Source organism: Muntiacus reevesi, chromosome 17 (assembly GCF_963930625.1).
Source record: "Muntiacus reevesi chromosome 17, mMunRee1.1, whole genome shotgun sequence".
NCBI lineage: Eukaryota > Metazoa > Chordata > Mammalia > Artiodactyla > Cervidae > Muntiacus > Muntiacus reevesi.
Genome location: NC_089265.1, coordinates 5,861,607 through 5,867,575, shown reverse-complemented (window position 1 = coordinate 5,867,575; position 5,969 = coordinate 5,861,607). Strand labels below are relative to the sequence as shown.

The following is a 5,969-nucleotide window of genomic DNA, read 5'->3' as shown; positions in this document are numbered from 1 at the left end:
TGTTTTCTCATTCCAATTAAATTCCCATCTTTGAAGATGGAAATCAGAGTTTTTATTTTTCCAGTGCCTATCATAATGGATTCACTGTGTATGTTGTTATATTATTATTGTTGCTCAGTTACTCAGTCATGTCTGACTCTTTGTGATCCCATGGACTGTAGCCTGCCAGGCTCCTTTGTCCATGGGATTTTCCAGGCAAGAATACTGGAGTGGGTTGACATTTCCTTCTCTAGATGATCTTCCTGACCCAGGGATCAAACCTATGTCTCCTGAGTCTACTGCATTTGTAGGTGAATTATTTACCACTGAGCCACCTGGGACGCCTCACACTGTGTATACTCAATTCCTAATAAATTTTGATGATTAAAAAAAATGCTAAAAATAAGTAGTATACTTGAAACACTCATAAGGAAGACTTCTATACTAGAGAAACAGAATATTTAGTTATTTATACCAAGGATAAAATCTCATCTCTTGCCCTTACAATGAGTACAGTATCCTGACTTTCAACAGTTCCTTGGTTTCATTATCTTTATAACTTAATCTCTCACATGCTTGTTATGGAGATTAAGTAAAATAACTCAGAGAGTACTGTCTAAGATAGGTGACCCCAAAATTATTTTCCTATCCATCATTTATTCCCCTCTTGAACACTTTTTAAAATTTTATTTGAATATAAATGTTCAAGCTATAATCTAGTGTAAGTCCAAAGTTTTTCTGAAAGTATATTACAGCAAACTTTTTGGCGGGAGTACCTTTAAAAAAGGGAAGGTAAATTGTGTAAATGTAAGTATTTATTGTATTTATGCAAAAATTTTAAATGGCTCATACTTTTTTATAAAATCAGAAGCAGTTGATGAGTTTATGATGTGACTAAAAATTTGCATTTGTTGGAAGGCAGGCAAACCATGTCTCACTGAGTCAAAGTGAAGGATTGTTAACCCTTAAGGAAGGCCTTTAACAGTAGGTTCTAGAGGAGAGAAGATGCAGAAATAAATTTCTAATTAGAAGTCAAAGGGGGTGCTCACTTTGGCAGCACATATACTAAAATTGGAACGATACAGAGAAGATTAGCATGGCCCCTGCACAAGGAGGACACGCAAATTCGTGAAGCGTTCCATACTTTTCATTAATTTTATAATGGGTGGAATTTGCACTTAAGAAAGATGTCGTGAGTGCTAAACATATAAACATAAAAACTTAATTGAGAAAATATGAAAGAAGTATATGTAAAATGAACACCTAAATTGATATTTGTAGAATTTATACTTTTTATTGTATCTATTTGGAGTTGTAAATTAAAGAAAAAATTAAAGATGTTTCATGAAATGTTAAAAAAAAAAAAAAAGAAGCCAAAGGGGCATGGGTCTTCCCTGGTGGTCCAGTGATTAAGACTTTGCACTTCTAGTGCAGAGGGTGCGGGTTTGATCCCTGGTTGGGGAGCTAAGATCCCACATGCCTCATGGCCAAAAAACCAAAACATTAAAAAAAAGAAGAAATGTAAAAAATTCAATAAGGACTTCAAAAACGGTCCACATTAAAAAAAAAAAAAAAAACCTTTTAGAAAAAAAGAAATCAGGATGTAAAGGAACACTTTTTTTTTTTTTTTAACACAAATAAGAAGTTTCACTACAAGTTGATAGAACATCTCTCTTCAGCTTGTTGGAAATCAACTAGGATGGGCTGTGATGAAGAACACTCAGAATTAATAACCAAGGTTGTTACTATGGGTATTCATGCTTCTTTAAATCTCCATTAGTTATACAACTCAGAACACATTCCTCACTCTTAGCACCTCTAAAAGGCTGGTGTTTCAGCCCAAAAGTCCAGATCAAGGTCTGTTTATCTGTCCAAATTTCATCACACTTAGAGAGAATATGAGAGGAAATAAATATTTTTAAACAGTTTTAAATGAACCTAATGCAACTCTAAATATAACACAAGATGATATAGCTGAACAAAGGGATTGGTATGCTGGGAAACAGACCAGCAACAAGAATGGTGAGTGTGCATATTCCATCACTCAAAAAAGTAGGTTCTAAAACCATGCACGGTAAAATTAAACTATTTTCTTTCTCAGTGAAAGGTTCTACCCAATCCCCCAGATTTCTGAGAAGGTAAGTAATTACCTCCATTAAACTCTTAGGAGAACAGCTTGAAATGAACCTTGAGGCACTTACACAGTGTTTGCCATCTCTTATTTCTCCTGAAAATCACTGGAGCACAGGCCTGACCCTCCCTGTGGGTAAACCAGGAAAACTCGACATTTCCTATGAAAACTCCACAGCTTTTCCAAGTGCATTATTAAGATGACCTGACTCACTAAAATTTTTATTAATTCACATAAGATGTTTCATTCTCCCTTTCACACATGGAAAAGTGCATTAAAAGTCGTGCTGGGAAAGAATTTTCTCTACTAGCTGTGTGTAGTTTCTTCCCTTAATGTTAAGGGCAAATAAATATGTAGTATTTACTATGTACCAAGTAATATGTACCGAGTAATGGCAGAAAGTGAAGACAAACTAAAAAACCTCCTGATGAAAGTGAGAGAGGAGAGGGAAAAAGTTGGCTTAAAGCTCAACATTCAGAAAACTAAGATCATGGCATCTGGTCCCATCACTTCATGGCAAATAGATGGAGAAACAGTGGAAACAGTGTCAGACTTTATTTGGGGGGCTCCAAAATCACTGCAGATGGTGATTGCAGCCATGAAATTAAGACACTTACTCCTTGGAAGGAAAGTTATGACCAATCTAGATAGCATATGAAAAAGCAGAGACATTACCTTGCCAACAAAGGTCCGTCTGGTCAAGGCTATGGTTTTTCCAGTGGTCATGTATGGATGTGAGAGTTGGACTGTGCAGAAAGCTGAGCGCCGAAAAATTGATGCTTTTGAACTGTGGTATTGGAGAAGACTCTTGAGAGTCCCTTGGACTGCAAGGAGATCCAACCAGTCCATCCTAAAGGAGATCAGTCCTGGGTGTTCCTTGGACAGACTGATGCTGAAGCTGAAACTCCAATATTTTGGCCACCTCATGCGATGAGTTGACTCATTAGAAAAGACCCTGATGCTGGGAGGGATTGGGGGCAGGAGGAGAAGGGGACAACAGAGGATGAGATGGCTGGATGGCATCACCGACTCGATGGACATGAGTTTGAGTAAACTCTGGGAGTTGGTGATGGACAGGGAGGCCTGGCATACTGCGATTCATGGGGCTGCAAAGAGTCAGACATGACAGCAACTGAACTGAACTGAACTGAAGTAAGGCTGAGAGCTAAAGAATTGATGCTTTCAAATTGTGGTGCTGGAGAAAATTCTTGAGAGTCCCTTGCACTGCAAGGAGATCAAACCAGTCAGTCCTAAAGAAAACCAACCCTGAATACTCATCAGAAAGACTATTGAAGCTGAAGTTGAAGCTCCAATACTTTGGCCACCTGATGCAATGAGCTGACTCATTGGAAAAGACTATGATGCTGGGATAGATTGAAAGCAAAAGGAAAAGAGTGCAGCATATAGTTAGATAACATCACTGACTCAAAGGACATGGATTTGAGCAAACTCTAGGAGACAGTGGAGAATAGGGGAGCCTAATGTCCTATAGTTCATGGAGTTGCAAAGAGTCCAACACAACTTAGCGACTGAAAAACAACCACCACAAAGCATGTTTTGAGTAGCTTGTTGAGTTATTCTTTATAACTACCTTGTAAGGGTGTGAGATGGGTACTGTTATTATTCCTGATTTAACAAATGAGGACATGGAGACACAGACATTTAGTCTCTTATTCAAGGTCACACAGCAGGATTCAAACCCAGTCTTCTGGCTCCAAATTGATACTTGAGTGGGAGCATCTGTGCTCGTGTGTACATATGTGTGACCTAATTTGTTCACACATGTGTGCATGTGTGAATGCATGTGTGTGTGTATATGCTATACATAGGTGTGAGTGGCAAAGCCAGGATTCAAGTCCAGATTTGTCTGATGCAAAGGATGCATTCTCATGTTATATTTTCAAAATTAAAAAAAGAGAATAGTAACTGATATTTCTGTCTGACTTTAAGGTCTGCAGAATTCTCCTGTGTGATTGCCTCAGTTGAAAAAAGCAAAGGTACACCACAGAGTCTTCCATCTACAGATCCAAAAGTTTGCCTGGAAAGTGGAAATAAAGAGGGTTAGGAGTTGTGATAAGTTTTATGTGTGTAGCAGCTGACAGGCCAGGAAGAGGAGGGGGAGAAAAGAACACATTACAGAAATAGCACCTAAGTATATATATCATCCTTTCATCAAACAATCTCAAAACACATTTTGGTATTTTTCTATCCAATTTTCCCATGCATCAGTGAGGTATATAGCATTTCTCTTATTGTTTAAGGTAAATAAATTGACAGTGAGAGAGGCTGTGAGTCTGCGGAACCAGGTGGTGTGTCAAGGGCTCAGCCAAGTGAAAATTCGGCCTTTAGGGATAAAGGGATACAGCTGGTTTGGTTTCCTGGGAGACCACGGAGCATCCTTTCAGGGAGTCAGCTATTTGACCGCATTTGTACATAAATGTCACCGCAACATATCTGCACCCTTCAGGTCACCTTTAGTTCTAATGCTGACTGAGTTTCCTGTTGGAGCTCTTCTTTACCTACTACCAGACTCCATAAATAGCTTCAAAAGGGTCTCTTTTGAGGCTCAAAGGCAAGTCCAGCTGAAGTTCTCTGAAGGAACCTTGCTGCCAACGCTCTCACCTTCTGGTTTCTCTGACATTAATTTCCCTTCACCACCTCACTTCAAGAGGGAGTCTGGCACCACAGAGGCGGGAGCCCTAATCAGATACCAAACTCACGCTGACCACGTCAGAAATGATGTCAGGGCAGACGGTCCCCCGGTCACTGCCTCATTTGGAGCAAACACTGAAACACTTGTTTTTCAGGCTACTTTATGACTTGCCTGAAAAATGACTGTTCGGCGTGGAAGGCCGCTAATGGATGAGGTGTTAGCCCTGAACTTTAGCACTTCTGCACACACGACCTTCTCTCACATGCAGAGCTGCAAGAACTGTGACAGGATGGTCGAGCTGCTCTTGTTATCCAGGCTATGGATCAGGGGAGGAGCGCCACAGGCCTAAGGTGTGTTAATACTTCCCTGTGGATAAAATCTAGGAGAAAGCAATGTGAGCAAACGCGTGGGGAGAGAGCGTTTTCGTTTTATGCCATATGGTTTGACTTATATCGGATTTACACATTTGAAGTTTCTTATTTATTTTTAATGGTGGTCCTTCACCTCAGGTCCATGGATGTGGTTTGCACCTCTCCTCTTAGGGGACTGGTCTGCCTAAGGCTCCAGCCGGTGGCTCCTGAGAGGCAGAAGCCCTTCTGGTAGCAGAGACTGTGTTTCCTCACAAGAAGCTTGTGTCCTCTGATGAGTGGCCAGGTCCCTCCGACAGTCACACTTGTCCTGGGGCTGGGATGGGGAGATGGCTGCCTTCCTCCTGATCCTACAGCCTTCTCACTCTCAGCCCTGAAGAGATGCTGCATGGAGGCCATGCTTCTCCTCCTCGGGGCCTTCTTTCCTCTGTGCTGTTCCTGGAAACCCAGGCCCACGCTTTCTCTCCTTCTGGAAATTATTTTGTAATAAAAAACAGACCCAATGTGGTGTTGGGAGGTGAGGCTTTGACCCTTCACCTTCAGAGACCTGGGTACCAAGACCAGTGAGAGGTTGGTGGTCTCTGCCTCGTCAACACCAGGTATTTCAGTGCCTCACAGCCTGACGGCATGTGGGGGCAACTTCAGCTGATCCCTGGAAAATCAGCAGCAAGATGGGCAAGCCCAGGGTCACAGCCAACGGCCTCATTTTCCTGTGTCTCCACTGCTTCAGGGCTAGAAGGCTTCAGTCACTTCTCGGCTGCGCTGTGCTTAGTTGCTCTGTTGTGTCCGACTCTTTGCGACCCCATGGGCTATAGCCCAGGCTCCTCTGTCCATGGGG

General features: G+C 41.5%; 1 non-coding gene across 1 annotated transcript; it reads left to right on the top strand.

The window, feature by feature from the left end:
* Positions 1-1,020: 1,020 nt before the first annotated feature.
* Positions 1,021-1,127, top strand: LOC136148831 (U6 spliceosomal RNA). Its single transcript, XR_010659595.1, has one exon. It is a non-coding gene; the product is annotated as a U6 spliceosomal RNA (small nuclear RNA).
* The last annotated feature ends 4,842 nt before the right edge of the window (positions 1,128-5,969 follow it).